The sequence below is a fragment of the Ochotona princeps genome, chromosome 2 (genome assembly GCF_030435755.1).
Source record: "Ochotona princeps isolate mOchPri1 chromosome 2, mOchPri1.hap1, whole genome shotgun sequence".
Lineage (NCBI taxonomy): Eukaryota > Metazoa > Chordata > Mammalia > Lagomorpha > Ochotonidae > Ochotona > Ochotona princeps.
This window is the reverse complement of record NC_080833.1, coordinates 113,497,117-113,506,063: the sequence shown is the minus strand read 5'-3', so window position 1 is coordinate 113,506,063 and position 8,947 is coordinate 113,497,117.

Here is an 8,947-nt window from a genome sequence, read left to right as displayed (position 1 = left end):
CTCCCAGCCATGACTCAGAACACATCTGTGCAGGGGGTGGTATTTGAACCTGGGGCATACCACTGCCACTCCCTCTCCTGCCAGAGCACAGACATCTGCCCCATTCCCTTCAGGGCACATCTAAGGTGCAGCACGACTCAGTCTACCCACCTAGTCCCAAAACTCAGATGCCCTTTCCTCTGCCTGGCCTGCTGCATAAGTGAGGGTCCCCAAATCCCTCTTTTTCTGGCTTTTACTTTCCTCCCTTTGTCACAGACTACCCTTTATCCCCTCATCCACTCATTTTCTGATACATGTTGAGCGCCTGCCACATGCATTCGAGGCACTCAGGGAGTACGGCACACCTGCTTCCACCACCCTGGACTGGTCTGCTCTTGCTTTTCTGCTGCTGGATGCTGTTCGTGCAATGTATTATACCTTGAAGGTGGTCTCAGTCTTTTTGCAAGAGCCCTGGTTGTCAGGCTCCCATGTGGGGCTGGAGAGCCAGCTGCAAGCAACGGAGCACTCCAAACCACCTGACCTCCCTGTGTGTGCTCCCCTTCTCACATCCTGAGCCCAGTCTTGTCTCCTTGGATGGGTCCTGCGCTAGAGGGGGCAGAGGACGGCTGCTGGGTGCGTCCTGGGTGTTTACGACGCTAGGTTATAAGGGCCTCGGGCAAGAGTCCTCTTTTCATAGGGCTCAGAGAGAGTCAGCAAGCTGCCTTCTGTGCTTCCTCTCCCTCAGGACAGCTGCCGCTGCCCCAGGTACCCTCTCCACCTTCCCTGCTCGGGGAGACTGTTGCCCCACCCAACCAGGCAGGCAGCCCTGGCAGCTGTTTGAGGGAACGGGCATTCTCATCTTTGCAGGCCAGTCTTCCCTAATCATAACCCTACTACCCAGGGAAACCAATGCTTTCCTCCCAAGGCCCCCCGGGATGACGTACACAGCCCTGGTTGGGAACGGAGACATGGCAGTGTCATGGGGGACTGCTGTCACCACCCTGCTGTTGGTACACTGGTGTGGATTTTCTCTGAGAACACCTACTGCTCGAGTGATACCTGCAGGGAACAAACCCTTCTCCATTTCAGGAGGTTCTCTCGGGAAAGCGAGAAAGAGCATTGCATTCCCAGTTAATGTATCTTGGGACTGGAAATAAAGAGCCCCTGTGGTGTGTAGGTAGCCATGGAGAGACAAATAGGCGAAACTCATAGGTTGAAAGCAAAGCAAGCATTTGACCAGAGACGCGGGGCTTGGCAGGTGCAGCTAGGGCAGTGATAGGGAACAAGCACCAAGGTCTGGCTTCAGGAAGGGAGACTGGGACTGCCTCTGAGAGGGTGCACGTGCTTTGGCAAAGAATAGAGTTCTTCCCTGAGGGTGGTCCCCTTCATGCCTCTTGGAAGTGGCTCATGATCTGAAAGATTCCTTCTCTCAGGCTTCCTAAGAAGGCTTACCCAGGTTTCCATAGACTCTAGGACTGCTCCTGAGTGCCAGCTAGGCATTTGGGATCTGTGGACAGCCAGCTCCATCTGGATACCTTTATACACCCTCTACCTCCTCACTCACGAGTGGCCAATGGGATTAATTATAGAGAAAAGTGACCTGGTTCTCATGGGGGCTGGAGGCAGTAGGGGTTATGAGTGTGATGAGTGGTGGCAGAGACCGCAGAGGGCTGTGTGCTGCCAGCTTGCAGAGTGGTTTGGGACATAGAGACAGAGAGGAGGGTGTTCAGGCTGTTGATGCTAGCAAGTCCCAGGCCTGGGAGGCAGGAGTGACCAGCATCCTTCTTGGTGCTGGAGGCTGGACTTGCTGCCAAGGAGGTTTTGGTTTTCCTTCTCTATGAACTCTGCATCTTTCCAAACCCCAGAATCATCCCAGGTGTGTCTGGGAGGCTGCAGAGAACTGCAGTGGTGCTGGAAAAATGGGAGATGCCACTTAGTGCATTACCTGTTGATGTGAGATTTTTTTTTAAGTGCCCAAAGCTCCTGTTGACTTTGCAGTATGGGCCTCTGATCCTTTATGTCTTATTGTACGTATTAGTTCCTGATGATTTCTGAGCTGCCAAGATTCTGTACTTCAGGTCTTCCAATCATTTCAGAATCCAGCCTGCCTAGCACAGGGGTTGAGCTCCACCTTGCAGCTCTGACTCAGATATGCAGGCAGCTGCCTCTCTGGCACGTGCTCCTGGCTCTTGGTTGGGCTCCAAGCCCCACCTGCCTGCCTGCACCTACTGCCCACACCGGGTACTATTGTGGCTTGGAGGCAGCCTTGGAACCTTTCAGAACTTTCTCACCTGCTACAGAGGCAACTCCAATTGGGCGGTGACTCAGCAGCCTGCTTGGTGGCCAAGCCAGGTTATCCCTGACTCAATGAGAGGGAGGGGGCCTGCGGGGAAGGAAAGACTGGGATGTCCTTCACTACCCCTGACAGCCTCAGCACTTCCTTATGGCTTGGACCACAGCTGGCCCTTAATTGGTCTGAGTAAAAGCACTTTGATTAAGCTCACATGAAAGGGGTTGAAAGAGTTCAAAGCTAGGCAGGGCTTTTGGGGTGAGGAAGGGTGGTAGCTATTCAGGCGATGGTACAGGGGAGATTCTGCAGCCTCAGACAAGAAGTTGGGGTGCAGAGGTCACGGGGCATAGTCACATGGCTCCTTGTCCTGTTGTCTCACTCTCAGCCCTCTCACCTCTGCTCTGCTGAGAGTGAGGGAGACCTATGGGAAGGGGTTTACTCCAGATGAAAGGCCTCTTCCCATCCTAGGCTGCCGCTGCCTGAGGAACCCCAGCCTCCCTATGGAATGTGGGAGGAATCTTGGCATGTGGCCAGGAAGACCTTCATTTCAAACATCATGGTTGTCCTTGGCTGTCCAAAGCCCAGAACTTCCCTCCATCTCAGCCCCCCTCCCCAAGGTGCAAGCTCTGTTTCCTTCTGGGTTTGCCATCACCGTAGGAGTAAGTCACCGTCATCTTAGCACTTTTGACAACTTTGGGATAGAAATACGGTTGAGGCAGAGGAAGGAGAGTTCAGGGAATGAGGAGTGAGGAGTGGGGAGCAGCAGGGCATGGGACTTGAGAGGAACTGTCCAGGGTTGAGGATCAAGGCTCCTGGCCAAAGACTTGTCCCTAGAAAGACTTGTCGCTGGGCTCTTGAGGATGAGCACCAAATCAACACGTCTCAAGGCCAGACAGAACCTGCAGGAGCTGCTGGTGTTTGCATGTGCTCTGCAAATTCTACTCAAATGGACAGTTTATGTTTGCATACCCCGAGACAAAGGCTGCTCACTACCTCATTTAAGGCAGCCCAAACCACCTCAGGTTAGCCCTGGCATTTGGAAAGCTCTTACTGGTGATTTGATAGGTTGTCCCAAGCAGCTGACACAAGGCCCTGGTTCTGTTCTTCTGGGTCTCACAAAATAAGTTCTGGCTCTTTTCTAAGATGTCCCTTTTCAGATGACGCCCCTACCCTGGTCACTGTACAGCCTGAGTCCACGTGGGGATGCACCTAGTATTCTGGAAATGCAGGGCTCTCCCGCATATTTTAGGAAGAAGATGTTGAAGGCAGGGACCTGAGAGAAGTGAAGAACTTTTTTTGACTTTTCCCCTTGAGCTGGGCCTGTTAGCTCCTCCCTTTCCCTGGCAGTCCTCACAGTGCTGTGTGGCCTCTGAGCTCCACCCACAGGGTGCCATCTTCCCCTCTCCTGGTGTCTAGGCAACGGGAAACAAACACAGAGGGCAGAGCCCAGCTGGCCAGGGTGGCCTTAATGGGGAAGGCTCTGAACCTGACATGCATCTGGTGTCATTCTGGCGCCTTTGGCTCTGACACACCGTGCTGTGCTGCCCTGGGAGAGGGACTGGGGGTATAAGGCAGGCCTTGAGCCCCGCTAGGAGGCACAGTATCATGGCTCCTCTCTGAAGAAATGGGACAGCAAAATCAAAGGCAAATTTCATGTCTACCAACTAAAGATCAAAGTCTCGTTGGATGTGTGGTTAGCTCATCACCAAGTGTCTTGCTCTCTTTTCCTCTCTCCAGACATGCAGACTTATGGTTCAGGACCAAGCATCTTTGTCACATCCAGAGGGCCTGGCTCAGACTGCAGGGAGGATCTTGGGTACTTAGGACAGGAGGGCCCAAGACAATCATCAGTTGTCACTCTGGGCCTCATTCTTGCCCATCTGTCTGTATGTTGGCAGGGTCCTGGTTTGTTTCACAAGCCCTGAGCTGCTCTCCCCACCGCCTCCCTGCACCCAGTCTTCCTTCTGGCATATCACCACTTGGGCTTCAGATCACTGTTTCAACATCAATTCCAGCTGGCTGGGCCCTGTGCCATGTGCCATGACATGCCACCCTCTGGGCTAGGGTCTACTTCGCTCATCTGTGTCCCCTACTTGAGGGAGCATTCTGGAAGGTAGAGACCAAGTCTCCTTAACAACTGTTCCTCCCGGGCCTAGCACGAAGCCCAGCCATCTGTCACAGGGATGCAGGGTCTGCTGCATGAGGCTGATCTGTCTCCAAGATCTCTTAACTCTTTCTCGTGCTTTCCACAGCTCTTCCTTGTCTGCACACCCCCTTGATAACAATTCAACTGCCGAACTTCAGTCCACACCCTTTGCTATCGTTGTGTTTTGTTGACACAGAAATGGGGACTATGTGTTGTCCGCTTTTTTTGTGTCTGGGCCAGTCCTGAGATTCTGCTGAATTAGGAAATCTGGGCATATGCAGACTCCCTCTCAGGTGCCTCTGCTGACACGCAGTCTGAGCAAGGGCCTAGGGAGTCTCTGGGTCACCGTTGTCCAAAGCTCTTGCCTCCCAGCCCTCATGTGGGCTTTAACTTCTAATCCCAATCCACATCCTCAAGCCCAACCCCAAGAGTTGTGTTCAACTTACTGCTGTTCCTTGTCAGAAAACATTATTAAAAAAACAAACAAACAAACAAACAAAAACAAACAGGGCCTGGCAGTGTGGCCTAGTGGCTAAAGACCTTGCCTTGAGTGTGCCGGGATCCCATATGGGCGCCAGTTCTAATCCCAGCTGCTCCACTTCCCATCCAGTTCCCTGCTTGTGGCCTGGAAAAGCAGTCAAGGAAGGCCCAAAGCTTTGGGACTCTGTACCCGTGTGGGAGACCTGAAAGAAGTTCCTGGATTCTGGCTTCAGATCGGGATAGCATCGGCCGTTGCGCTCACTTGGGGAGTGAATCATAGGACAGAAGATCTTCCTCTCTGTCTCTCCTCCTTTCTGTATATCTGCCTTTCCAATAAAAATGAAATAAATCTTAAAAAACCCAAAGATTTATTTATTTTTATTGGGAAGGTAGATTTTTACAGAGAAGGAGCAACAAATCTTCCATCTGCTGGCTCATTACTCCCCAAATATCTGTAACTGCCAGAGCTGAGGCAGACTGAAGCCAAAAGCCAGGAGCTTCTTCTGGGTCTCCCATGTGGGTGACTTGAGCCACCCTCCACTGCTTTCCCAGGCTGCAAGTAGACAGCTGGATAGAAAGTGAAACACCCAGGACCCAAACCGGTGCCTGTATGGGATGCTGGCATTGGCAGGCATAGGATTAGCCTGTTGAACAACTGCCCTGGCCTGCCAAAGCACATTATCCCAGTACGCCACTGCTGCCACCTCTAAGCCCTGCCTTTTTGTCCTGCCTGGGCCTCACTGGGGTAATCCTTCAGCTCCCAACCCTTTTGCTGAGTGCTGGGTGGAGAGAAGGCAGCTGCAACAACTCCTTGGCTTCTGTACAATGCTGTCCACCCACAGTTGTGTAAGGCTCCTGCCCCCAGACTCTGGCCTCGCCTCAGAGAACTGTTCTCTCTGGGGGATTCCCTCCCCGGGCATCCAGAGGAGGGCTCTGGTCTGTGTGGGGACTCTCAGGTGGTACAGTTTGGAAAGGGAGAGGGCTGGAGTAGGAAGCCCAGAAGGAAGGGTTGGGTAGAACTCTGCTCTGAAGGGGATTTCGGAGGAAGGGCAGGTGGCAACCTCTGCCTGCCCTACCCTAGATGGTGGTGGTCTTGGGCAGCACTCTCAAAGCAGCAGCCTTTGGCTTCTCTGGGTCCTGACACTGCCTGGTCTCCCCTCTCAAGTCTCCATTCACTGCCTTCAAGGCCTCTGTCTTTACTATTCAGTTTTTGTCTCAGAATAGAAACTGATATCGTCTCTATCAGGGCTATTCTCCACAAAGTGAATGGAAGAGGAACCATTGTCCCCAGGAGAGCTGTAAGTTCCTCAGGGAAAAGCAAGAGGTCCTTTTGGAAATTCATAATAGAGTCCCAGATCATAGTCCAGGTCCCCCATCTCTCTCGTAACCTCAGATGGAGCATTTACATGTCTTGCACGTCTCTTCACCAATGACTGTCTCCCTGGGGGCGTTAAGGGCTGTCTAATAGTCTCCTGGATGTGTCCCAGGAGTAGGACCCTCCTCTGCAGAGACAGACAGGGGATGTAGGCAGGCCTTAGGAAGAAGACTGTAGGCTACCTCTCCGCCCAGTTCCATCAATCCACACTGCAGAGCTCCAAGCCCAGGGCGGGAAAGCCAACAGCTGTTTTTATAGGATCCACACTGCAAGGATGTGGCAATTAAACCCTCCCCAGGTGGTGCCCTAACCTCATGTGCTTAAAGACCCCCAGGCAATGCCTTCACCAGGCTTCTAGGAGCCTCTGGGCCCCAATCTCCCCTGATTCCCAACTCCTGGTCCCCAAAACCAGACTCCCTCCTTCACTCATCTCTCTAAGTCTCCCTCTGTTGGATCCCATCTTCCAGTTCAGACTGGTGTCAGAGTACCCCTCGTCACCAACAGCTTCCTCTACCTGCTTCCCCAAACCCTTTCTCAGCCATGAGCTTTGGTTATGTAGCACGACACCCAAGGTGACACTTATTATGGGATTCAGTGTCTCCACACTCCTCAGCTGGGCTCAGGCACATCTGGACCCCTCCCCTATGTCTTAGGCATCAATCAACACCTACCCCGGGATTCTCCCAGAGCCGATGGACAGTCCTGGAACCAGCAGATGGAGGCCGAGGCCTTTCTACATTCTCATGAACACACTTGTTCTCAAGCGCCATTAACCATGTTTTAAGCCTAATCATATGAACTTGAACCCCAAACTCACTTCTAACCCAGTTGTAACCCCAATGCTAAACCAATCTCAATCTAGACTTCAATTTAGCCCTAACTACAGAAGATACTTCAAAGCAGAATTGTGGAAAATGGATTTAAAAGGTAAGTTTATTTTGGTACAAAAATATTTTTTGAAATCCATGTGTAGCTTTTTCACAATGTGCATTTCCATGTATTTGGGGGAGGGGGAGCTCTTTCCAAGCACAACTGTAAATAAAACTAAAACTTGATTTCTTAGTATAACATAAATTCCAACCATGCACCTTAGCCTATTCTAGTGCAATTGTAATCCTAATCCCAACTTCAGATCTGACCTCTGTCTCATTCACAGTTTCAGGTAACCCCAAACTTAACCCTGACTCTACCATGCAGCCCAACTGCAACACCAGCGCAGTCCAGAACACAGCGAAGCCCTTACCCTGCACTGTACCTTTAAGCAATCATGAGCACACCTTTTTCTTTCAGCCTTCTGCTTCCTAGTCCAACCTGGTTCCCCCTCTACTCACCACTGACCTGCACTATCAGGTCTAGTATGGCATAGGGCCACCCAGTCGTTTTCTTGGGCTACTCTGCCCTGGCAGTTGGGATGTGTGGCTGCCTCTAACTTGGGCTGCAGCAGCAGCTAGCCAAACCTCCATGTTTCTCCAGGCTTCTGTTTCCCCAGCTGGAAAATGGGGATAATGATCCCTGCTCTGCTGAGGATTCAGGAAATCCCATAAACCTAAAAATAAATAAGGAAATAAGGATATTCACTGTGTACATCTCTTGGCTCCCAGAACGCCCTGTTATTGTTGGGAATTCAGGTAGAGGGGGTTTGGAATAGAGATGCGTGGACTCCTTGTGCTTCCTTATTGCTTGGTCTTATTTTTTCCCAGCAGCATCCCTGAGTTCCACAACTCTCCCCAAGGCTCTTCCCCCAGTGCCCTTGCTACGCACCGCGTCAGGGCTGGTGGAAGGCCCTGGTCTGCCTCGATGGAGTCCTGCTGCGGAACAGGCCCGTGCAGCAGACCTGGAGTCGAGGGAGGCACATGGCCTGTTCTGTCGCCCTGGGCCTGCCAGCAAAGACTGGCCCTCCACCTTCTGCTAGGACCTGTGCTGGCTTAGTCCCCTCAGGACCAGTCTCAAGGACCCAAGGACTTGATCTGCATGAATCCTTCAAGGCCTGGCCACTCTTCCTGGTCATGAGAGCCGGGTGATTCCCCAAGGCAGGACACACAAGAGGGGGCCTGGCACTGCAGAACAAAGACACCTGCCTCCTTCACACCCACACACTCCCAAAGGCACATTCTTTCCTAGTCCTGTCCTCTCCAGCATCCACCCACTCACCTCCCTCTCCCCAAACACCTCCACTCAGGCCTCTGGAACTACCTTGACACCTGTGGGCCAGATCAGGGCCTGGATTTCTTGCAACACCCTCCTTCCAGGGATGACTGAATTGCACAGGGTTCTACAGTGGCCAGCCAGGGGGAGATTCTATCTGTACACACCCCTCCCTTTTCTCTTTTGGCTCAGGAAGCTTGACTCCCTGGTAGGCAGGCCTGGCACTCCCAGTCTCTTTCATATGACAGGTGGGGGGCGGCTTCCCTTCAGTTCCAGGTCCCAATATAAGGAACGGGGCTCTCTCCCTGGTGCACCTGCACATCCCTCTGAACGGAGTGGGGTCCGAGTGTCACTGGAGGGATAAGGAGGCCCGAAGAGGCTGGACTTGGAGCCAGTAGGCTGCTCTGGAATTCAGGGGTAACCCTTCAAGAATTGGTCCACCTTCCTCTCCGAAGCTTCTCCTTCCTCTTCCCCATTTCCCCCAGGGAAGGAGGCAGAAAATGAGTGGTGAGCGGAGCTCTGTGGACGCTGT